General features: G+C 41.7%; 1 non-coding gene across 1 annotated transcript; it reads left to right on the top strand.

The window, feature by feature from the left end:
• The first annotated feature begins 10000 nt into the window (after window positions 1-10000).
• On the top strand, window positions 10001-10077 carry TRNAS-CGA (transfer RNA serine (anticodon CGA)). The gene has a single exon. It is a non-coding gene; the product is annotated as a tRNA-Ser (tRNA).
• The last annotated feature ends 475 nt before the right edge of the window (window positions 10078-10552 follow it).

Here is a 10552-nt window from a genome sequence, read left to right as displayed (position 1 = left end):
AAGAGGACAAATTGGGGAAAATATTCATTTAAAGGACGGGGAGTACTGTAAGGGATTTGAATACATTATTAAGGGAAATGTTCGATAAAATTCCAAGTTCTTTTAAAACGTGAGAAAGCTAGGTAAGCAATTGGTAGGGATCCTGCTATCTGGGCGATAGCCCTAAATGTGCATCATTGATGAGTGACGGAATAATTCATCCGTATTTTCCAAACTTATCAATATCACTGCTGAAATGAAATGGCGTATGGCTTTTAGTGCAGGGAGTGTCCGAGGACATGTTCGGCTCGCCAGGTACAGGTCTTTCGATTTGACACCCGTAGGTGACCTGCGCGTCGTGATGAGGATGAAATGATGATGAAGACGACACATACACCCAGCCCCAGTGCCAGTGAAATTAACCAATGATGGTTAAAATTCCCGACCCTGCCGGGAATCGAAGCCGGGACCCCTGTGATCAAAGGCCAGCACGCTAACCATTTAGCCATGGAGCCGGACTGCTGATTATACGTAATAGCCACGTATTATGGGTAATTATTGTAACAACGTCTCTACATTAACAGATTCGTAAGCCTCGGTGAAAACTCGTGACCTAATAAATTCAAAATTTAAATTAAGACGTCTGTCGCAAAGTATAAAATACAAAAGAATCACATCTTTTCCTTCTCGATAAGAAAGAAGGTACGTCGACTGGAGGTTCGCTGTCACTCACTCCGTGTTTAAAAGTGCTCTCTCTATCCGTGACGCACACAGCGGCTCGCGATGATATATGTCAGGGAATTAATGTGCAGTTCGGGGTGCGAGAAATGCCTCACCAGATCGATGAACCGAACAAAGCCGTGTGCGCGTCACTCCAAGGCATGGCCCGTTCCTCTGATAAGCTAATGGAATTTTCAATAGTGCTCGGTTCTACGAACTGTTCCATTTCTTAACAAATCCGTTTTATTATGTAACTCTGGCGACAGTCAGTACTGATAGTAAATCACTTGGGTGGCTGCCAATGCATTATAGAGCTCACAAGGAGATTTCCCGTGCAACTATGAAGAAGTGGATAGTGATCGCATTCATTACTCTCTTGTTCTGACGTCAGCTTTGCCACTTGACTTACTACGAAACTGGTAACGAATAGGTAAATAATTATCCGTCATATTATATGTTCTCTCTGGAATATTAAGATAGCTACAGCGAGTGGTTCCTTTGTATTATACATAACGCAATGTTGAATGGACCAGGTCTCGCGAGATAAACTAATCAGAAACAACGATGCAGCATAAATTTACAGCTAATACACGGAGATATTGCGTGTTCCAGTACCCGGGCATTTGGATATGAGTCCGTTGGTCGTGATGGTTAGCGGTTTGCGATCTTCATTTGTTAAGGAGTTAGTTATTCCTTGCCTCGGAGATGGACATCATTATGGGAGTGTATTTGTTTCTGTGTCCAGTGTAATGCTGCATGTAAAGTGATGATAAGGAGGATGAGCAGGTGGAGGTGAAAACCGAATTTACTTCTGTCGAATAACATCAACGGGTTTGCTCAAGGCTTAACGTCTCCATACGACGGACGAACATAATTATACACCCTGTCTCCATACGAGCACTGCAGAGAGGTCTGTAATTTAACCGAAATTTTTGGCATTCAGTGTAGTGATTTCGAATTCTAAAGAACCACCTCCCTTAGCCCGTCGGCAAGCAATTTCAAGATGAAATAATTTTCCACCAACAGGACATGAACCGTCTAACCACGAGGTCAAATTATAAAGCTTTAATGATAATGGCAGTCGCGCTTAGTGCTGAAATATTATTAGCTTAACTTGTTTGCATAGGTACCTACAGAGCATATATATATACAGTGGCGGTCACAATAATAGAGCCACCTCTATTGACGGGATTAAGAACTAGAATATCTATTAGTTCGCAAAATCTCCACGAGTGCCGTGTTGTCAGTCCGTTTTAGACAACATCAGGGAAGACATCGCTGCTATTTGTAGTCGTGCGAAAGGAAGCGTTTGAGCTAGATGTGCGAAAAGAGGCATAAAGGTAAGAATCTTATGGGTCAAAATAATAGAGCCGTTTTACAGAAGTCCCGTTCAAATTGATGTTTTGCAGCTGTTTTGGGGGCTAGCGATATTATTTGTCAACAAACCTCCACTCAATATTATTTTGTATGCAAATTGACGTTTGGTTTTGTTTACATTCTTTTAGATAGGCAGAGCAAAGCATACGAGTAATGATGAGCGTATAGTAATGTTCCGGATGTTCAAAAGTGGGATGTCCATGAATCAAACAGCCAAAGATTTACACGTTTCGCGAAAACGAGTCCAGAACGCCATTAGACTGGCAAAACAAACAAAGCCGCAGGTGGAGAACAGGGGGTGACCTCGTGTAACTACTCGTCGCGTAGACAGACTCATCAATAGGGAAGTAAAGAAAGACCCACTTTTGTCAACACCACGACTGAAAGCCATTTTGTTTAGCGATAAAAATGATGTTCAACCATCAACTTCAACGATTCAAAGACGACTGAGATCCGCAAAATTGAATGGGCGCATTGCGAGACAGAAGCCACATGTTTCAAAAGCTAATGTTCGGAAAAGGTTGGCCTTCGCCCGGAGAAATGAACAAAAACCTAATATTTGGTGGAGGAACATCCTTTGGTCCGATGAATCCAAGTATAATAGGTTTGCCTCAGACGGAAAAGTCTATGTGCGCCGCCCACCAAACCAGGAATTTAATCCCAAGTACACTTTAAAAACTGTGAAATACGGTGGCGGAAGTGTTACGGTATGAGGTTGTATTTTATGGTACGGCATTGGTCCAATACACCGTATCAACGGCATAATGAACGCAGAAATGTACAACGACATCTTAGCAAATGTGATGCTGCCTTATGCTGAAGAGGAAATGCCGCTGAAATGGAAATTTCAGCACGATAACGATCCAAAGCATACTGCAAGGATCTTAAGGCAGTTTTTTCAAGATCGCCATATCAAAGTATTAGAGTGGCCACCTCAATCCCTTGACGCATCACCCATTGAGAACTTATGGGAGATCGTAGACAAGAGAATTTACCTCTCAAAAGCTACATCTTTAGATAAACTTTGGGAAGAAATCCAGAGAGCCTGGTATGCGATCAGCAGCGACGAATGCAGGCGTTTAGTCGACTCTATGGGTAAGAGGTGCAGAGAAATCCTCAAAAATAAGGGTTACCCCCACGAAGTACTAATGCACTCCTATGCAAAAACGACTGTTCCTGTAAATTTCATAAGACTGAGATCAAGTACAAAATATTTGTGTCAATTGGCTCTATTTTTTTGACCCTGTGGTCTGGTATTCTTTTGAATATTATTGATTAGTTTGAGTTGTGTTATCTATATAACTGACTGTGGTACAATGTGACTCTGTTGTAATGGTTCCTGTACAACGTAAAATTTTGTTTCCATCATAGTACAAACATGTCTAGTAATAAATTTACACTTTATTCCAAACCTTTGCCAGGTGGCTCTATTATTATGACCGCCACTGTATATATATAACAGACGAATATTCTGTATAGGATGAGTCCTTAAAAACGTCCACCTCACATAACTTCAGACCTCTTACAGGTATCGATATTTTGATTTCATATTCTTCGATAGTATTAAGGATCTCGCATGACATGTTGCTCTTTTCTGTGGGATTGTTAATACCGGAAGTATTGATACCAGCTTCGTCTGCTAGGTTTCTACATTGGGCCGATGACCTTCGATGTTAGGCCCCTTAAAACAACAAGCATCATCATCAGGTTTCTACATTCATCGAGTTTTATCCGATAGCAGAACAGTGGTAAATTAGGCAAATTCAATGTCATAGTCTTTTCAAACTAGCCGAACCACTCTTAGAGGAGGGAAAACATTATTTTCTATGCTAGCACAAAAATACTGATAATATGGAGCAAGCCTGGAGACAGTATTTATGGACATCGAAGAGGCACATGAGATGTCCCTAGGAAGGGGATCTGGGAATGTATACAACATAATATCACACTCCTTGATTGTCAAATTGAAGATACTTCATCAGAGATGCTCCCAAATAAGGAGTAGAAGATCAGATTGGTCTTCGACTTCAATTTCGACAGGAAGTGACTTATCACTCGTTTTAATCACACAAATGAATTAGTTCATAAGTACATGAAAGAAATCTACAGCGAATCTAACACCTTGGTATTTGCAGATGATGGTTCGATATTTGGAGAGACCGAAGCAGAAGTGCAAGAAGGTGAACTGTTGGAACAGCATGTTTAAAATATTCGAGCTTAAAATAAGCAAAACTGAAATATGGGGATTACAATCAACAGAGAAGGAACAAGATCTAGCAACATTTTTCGAGGTAAATAAGCTACTGTCAATTTCTAGCTTCAAGTAACCTTGGATGACTTATCTCAAAGGATAATATTGTTCAGCAGAAAATTCTTACTATGAAACAAAAGCTTCCCGTTTCCACAGCCACATAATAAATATGCTGTGGATAAACAAATTAATCACCTTCAGTTCTTTCTTTCTTCACCTATGGACTTCATGGACGTTAGCAAACTCCAAGCAACAGAGATGAAGTTCATAGCTATGCATCGAAGAACCAGAGAAGATAAGATCAAAAGCGAAGTGAATAGGAAGAAAGCTGGCACCGGAATGCCTATTACTGGTATCGCAGACATCAGTTTCATGGGCACCTGATGAGAATTGACACCTCTATAACCGCAAGACAATGACAAAGAAGTAAAAGGAAAGATGCCGGTGGAAAGGCCAAGGAGACGTTAGACGCTCTGTGAGATCAGAGATCGAGAAACAGGGAGCGAAGTAGGAGGATATAGAGGAACAAAACCTATATAATGTCAGGACCAAACGTCGAGTGCTTGTGGACTACACCCGGGCAACTTGAGATGGTGAATGATAATGATGATGATGATGACCACGACTACTACGACGACGACGTATCTTTGATGAACGGATGGTGATTCCTTTGGGAGCAAATCAGTATTCCAAACTATTCGATTTCAAACATAGCGCTTAATTTTGATGTTACTCAGCAGCAGGAGGTCATGATGGATAGGTATGAGTCACGATATTTTGATGGTATTACTTCTTCAAAATACGATTTTACTTGGGTGTGGTGGCACTAGTCTTTGTTAATTGTAGCGGGTAAGGGATAGTGGGCAGTGTGGGCTGAGTACAGTCCTCACATGAGTCTAGTATTACCGACAGGACAAGATGAATTTTATAGAACAATTTGCGAGCACTTAAAATATTCTAAGAAAGGATGAATTCAGAAAGGAATGTGTGTTGATCGTTAAGGGACAAGCGACATTTTCTACAACACTGAAGGAAAGAACTTTAGAGCGAAAGGAAGCACTGTATCACCAAAGACTGGCCCACTGACTAGCTGAGCAGTCAAAGATATAGAGCGCTGTTGTAGGTACATGGCAAGAGAGCCAAATGGCATAACACCGGATGTAAACAAATCCCGTAGGGTTAAGACACGATCATTGCAACGATAACTCTCTGTAAATGGGACAGAGAGTTATTGAAACTGTGCAGTGTTAGTTTGCACGGTACACGGAAGAAAACAAAATAGTTATTTGTTCTCTTCTACAATTGAAGACATTTAAAACCTTTGAAAAGTCCTGCTAGAGTAACAGAATATGTAAACTGTATACGTAGTGAGGTTGAAGGAGGCATCACCTCAGAGTAACATCTAACTGAAGTCTTAAACTGATAATGAGTCTTATGTGGACTTAAATTACTGCAAGAAGGTAGCGGTGAAGAAAACAAATTCGAAATATAAATTGCAGTATTCACACGTTTTCAGTTTACCAGCGGCGACAGTATGAATATTTCTTGAAGGTTGACAATATTCATTTTAAGACGTTACGAAATAAGCCTCTTCATGCTGTCCCTGCTGATGTAGAAAAGTGTTAACTTCTATGTTCTTGTCATCCATACACGATATTACTGTGAACTTTCCAATTAGGATCAGTAGTGTGCGTAAATTACAGATACAGTATCTAGTTGCAGTGTGTTCATGTTGCGTGCTCATTCCGTCTCCTTGCTGCATTATATTGCCGGTATAATTCTACGGCTCCACGCTAATACCTACCATACATCAATTTAATGGTTTGAAATGCACTCTCGACCTCTGTAAACTAAAACTACGGTACCTTGTTTAAGAGCCAGATCATGTATAAAAGGCTTGCAGTTATCAATATAGCGCGAGGATAAGAGCTCACACCCTGGAATGAAATTCATTCTAATCTCATGATATTTCAAGACGTTGGTAACTCAGTAAAGTATAGTAACGGTCGGAATTTCGGTCAGCCATAAAAAACTGATCACTAAAACCCAACATAATGGACACAATGTTGGTGAGTTATATAGCATCACCAAGTTAATCATTAAAATCCTAATATAATTGTTAGAGTTCTTATGAGACATATAGCATGATCACACTGATCATTAAATTCTAATATAATGGTCATCATTTTCATGAGTCATACAGTATGATCAAATTGATAATTAAATTCTAGAATAATGGACATAATTTTGATGAGTCATGGAGTATGATCAAATTGAGCATTAACTTCTAATATAACTTTAATGAGTCATACAGTATGACCAAAGTGGTCATTAAATTATATAATGGTCATAATGTTCATGAGTCATATAAACTAACTAAGGCACTACAGCCTTGAAGGACCTTGGCCTACCAAGCGGCCGCTGCTCATTCCGAAGGCCTGTCGATTAAGAAGTGACGTGTGGTCAGCACGACGAATCCTCTCAGCCGTTATTCTTGGCTTTCTAGACCGGTGATGAGTCATAAAGTGTGAACAAATTGATCATTAATTTCTAATATAATGGACATAATTTTGGTGAGTCATATAGCATAACCAAGTTGATCATTAAAATTGAACATTTAAGGGGGAATGGAATGTGGTGGTCATGTGTTTAAAAAGTGTATAGCATAGCTATCTCCGTATAGGCCATACAAACCCTAAGAAGAGTGGGAGGTGAAGAATCCCAATGTCCGTATCATCGGCACTTAGTGTTCGATAGCCTTTGCACCAGGGAATTAAGTGCTAATCATTTCTGGTGCACTCTGAGTGAACCCTAGGGTCATGTTCCTCTCCAGAAATGGAAGTCTCGTTTCTAAATTATTTTAGTTTCTTTCAGCGAATCGAACCCACATACTTTCAGGTGATTGAAGGTGACACTCACCACCTCGGCTAGGCAGCCCCTGATTAGTTAAAGAGAATTACACGCATAAATCATATTGTGTGGCATTGAGGAGTGAGGTAGGTTTTAAAAATGTAAGCTACTTCACCATATCTCCATACAGGACGTGAAGATCCCTGGAGGAATGGATGGTAAAAGTTTCTCGACACTAAGCTTTATGTTAGACCAACTGTAGTATCCATCGTTGACGCGAAATCACTTAGCATATGCATGCTTACATTTTTGTCCACTCCTCACATTGTTGTACGTAAGTGGGCATTCCTCTGCCTGTAAGCGGCTTGTCGTGACGTACTCACTTCCTTCCGCTCTGTGGCCCTTCGCAGTTTTATATTTATTTTCATTGTTGCTGATCTTGATATCATCTCTACCTTCCGGTATTAAATAAAGCCAAGTATCGGGTTGTCTCTCTGTCTTTTAGGTCATCAACCCGGAGGCTGGTTCGATCCTCCAGTATCACCACCAAAGGCTATGCAGTTATTCGAAAACCACAAAAACCAATGTCTGCACCATAATTGGGCGTATTGGACAAGATGAGGAGGTAGGTAGTTTGCCACTGCTTTCCTCACTGGGCCAGAAAGTGCTATTGCAGCAAGACTAACCCTATGATCAACACCTTTCACAACACTCAGACGCACTGGTTGTACTCTGAACGTCATTACTCAGCACCACCCATACGCCAGCAGCTTCCATATTGTCACAGCCATGGGTGAGACTGAGGCTAGAGTAGACGATACACTTTGTCCTGGCCTGCGCCATGAGATGCATGCAATATTTTAAAAATACTAACAGGTGTATAAATCCATTAAAACGTTACCGAAGTGATCTCCATAGAGACACTCTTTACAGTCTATAGAGCTAAGTACCGATTCATAGACTAACACATAACTGTCACTGATATTTATCTTATATTTCACTGTATCGGAAAAGGTATAGAACAAAAATTTGCAATCAGATATTTTCGTGAAATACTAACCGTAAAAGAGAGATATCGCGTTTTATTATTTAGCCCCCCTGTGAAGCACCCCCTCTTGGTGACATGTATGGATAAATTATAGCTAAGACCCTACTCGACCTTTTTTGAAACTGTAATATCAAGTATCATTAAAATCCACCCATCTATTTTAACAGACATAGACAAATACTATGTAAACTGAACTCGACATAGCTCATTGCAATGACTGCACCATTCACGTCAGAATACAATATTAAACCCAACCCCCATGGCACTAGAGCTCTGAAGGGCCTTGGCCTACCAAGCGACCGCTTCTCAGCCCAAAGGCCTGCATATTACGAGGTGTTGTGTGGTCAGCACGACGAATCCTCTCGGACGTTATTCTTGGCTTTTTATACCGAGGCCGTTATCTCACCGCCAAATAGCTCCTCAATTCTAATAACGTAGGCTGAGTGGACATCGAATCAGCCCTCAGATCCAGGTAAAGATCCATGACCTAGCCGGGAATAGAACCCGGGGCCTTTGGGTAAGAGGCAGGCACGCTACCCCTTCACCACGGGTCGGCAAAATACAATATTGACTAACTGAACTATCGCGGTTAACAGCAATACAGTACTATCATATGAAATGCTCAATCAAATGGAAAGACTGCACGCTTTCTCACTTTTAACGAACAGTGCGAAGTTCCAGAGCTAGAAGGACAAGTCGCAGACAGTCATTAACAACCCTCTGCCTTATTCCATTAAGTGTGCACACGGCTCACTCCAACCAGCGCCTCAGAGTAGGGACAGAATACTTCAACACTATGATGAACCGGTGTCTCACGTACCAGTAGTTACCAGAAAATGTATGAACCAGACGAATAGCAAGCTAAAATAAATGTATCTAACTCCCGAACTACTTCCCAACAATATTCAGGCAGGCTGTTTTAATCGGGACGCAGAACCGAACCTACAGTAAGTCCTGCCGGGTAAACCAGGTTTGCAAGTTTATTGCCTCGACCTGCAACACCCTTCCCCCTTTTTAAATTATGGATGATACCAAATCAAAGATAATAAAAGATACTGGGTCTACGAATCGTCCCCTGTGAGTGGGGGCGGTAGAATAACAGGCCTAGTGTCCGCTGTCCGTCGTAAGAGGCGCCTAAAAGGTAGATAAGGGATTCTCACTTCGGAAGGTTGGAGAGCTAGCTAAGTCAGGCATTGCTTCCACTTTCCTGCGTTACCTTCATCTTACCAATATGACCTCCCTTGGTCAACTCTTGTTTTTGTCCTTTACCGGGTGAGTTGGCCGTGCGGTTTAGGGTGCACAGCCGTGAGCTTGCATGCGGGAGTTAGTGGGTTCGAACCCAACCGTCGGCTGTCTTGAAGATGGTCTTCCGTGGTATCCCATTTTCACACCAGGCAAATTAACGCCACAGCCGCTTCCTTCCCACTCCTGGCTCTATCCTATCTCATCGTCGCCATATGACCTATCGGTGTCGGTGCGACGTAAAACATTTTATCTTTTCGAGGCCTAGCGACTCTTTCATTCTCTAGCCCTTCGTGACCCTTCCTTTTCTCTTGCCGACACCTCCATTTTTCGAAGTGTCATACCTCTTCCATTATTTTCCTCTGATTATTGTTAATTGAAAATGGTTGTTCAGTTACACTTCATCTTAAAACCATATCACTACACCATGACTTTACAACCGCGGCACAGAAAAAACACCACATTGCTGTACTAATAATAATAATAATAATAATAATAATAAGATCCTTTCAAACAGAACAAAGATGGCCTAGGCCACCATAGCTCAATTGGTAGAGCAACCGACGCGAAATCGGGAGGTTGTGGGTTCGGATCCCACTGGTGTCCGGCTGGCCATTTTTGTTCTGTACTTAACATCTCTTCAACACGTACTACATGTACGTAACACGACCTAATACGTTGAAAGTCTGTTTCGATAATAATAATAATATTTATAACGTGCAGTGGTCCTCTCCCTAGAGTGCCGGACTGAGCGGCTCAGACGGTTCAGGAGTTGGCCTTCTGAACCTAACTTGGCAGGTTCGATCCTGGCTCTGTCCGGTGGTATTTGAAGGTGCTCAAATACGTCAACCTCGTGTTGGAAGATTTACTGGCATGGCAAAGAACTCCTGTGGAACAAAATTTCGGTACCTCAGCGTCTTAAGTGGTTAGTGAAAAAGCAAAAGCAAAGTCATCTCCGTACAGGACATGGAGGCCCTTGGAGAAGTGGAAGGTAAAGGCTTCCACTATCCGCAACCTCGGCACGTGATGGGGTACAGTGGTTAGCTCTACGCCCGGCCGCCTTTGCCCCCAGGAATTAACCTGGT

This window comes from Anabrus simplex, chromosome 3 (assembly GCF_040414725.1).
Source record: "Anabrus simplex isolate iqAnaSimp1 chromosome 3, ASM4041472v1, whole genome shotgun sequence".
Lineage (NCBI taxonomy): Eukaryota > Metazoa > Arthropoda > Insecta > Orthoptera > Tettigoniidae > Anabrus > Anabrus simplex.
The sequence above is the reverse complement of the archived record's forward strand: the minus strand, read 5'-3'. Positions and strand labels throughout refer to the sequence as shown.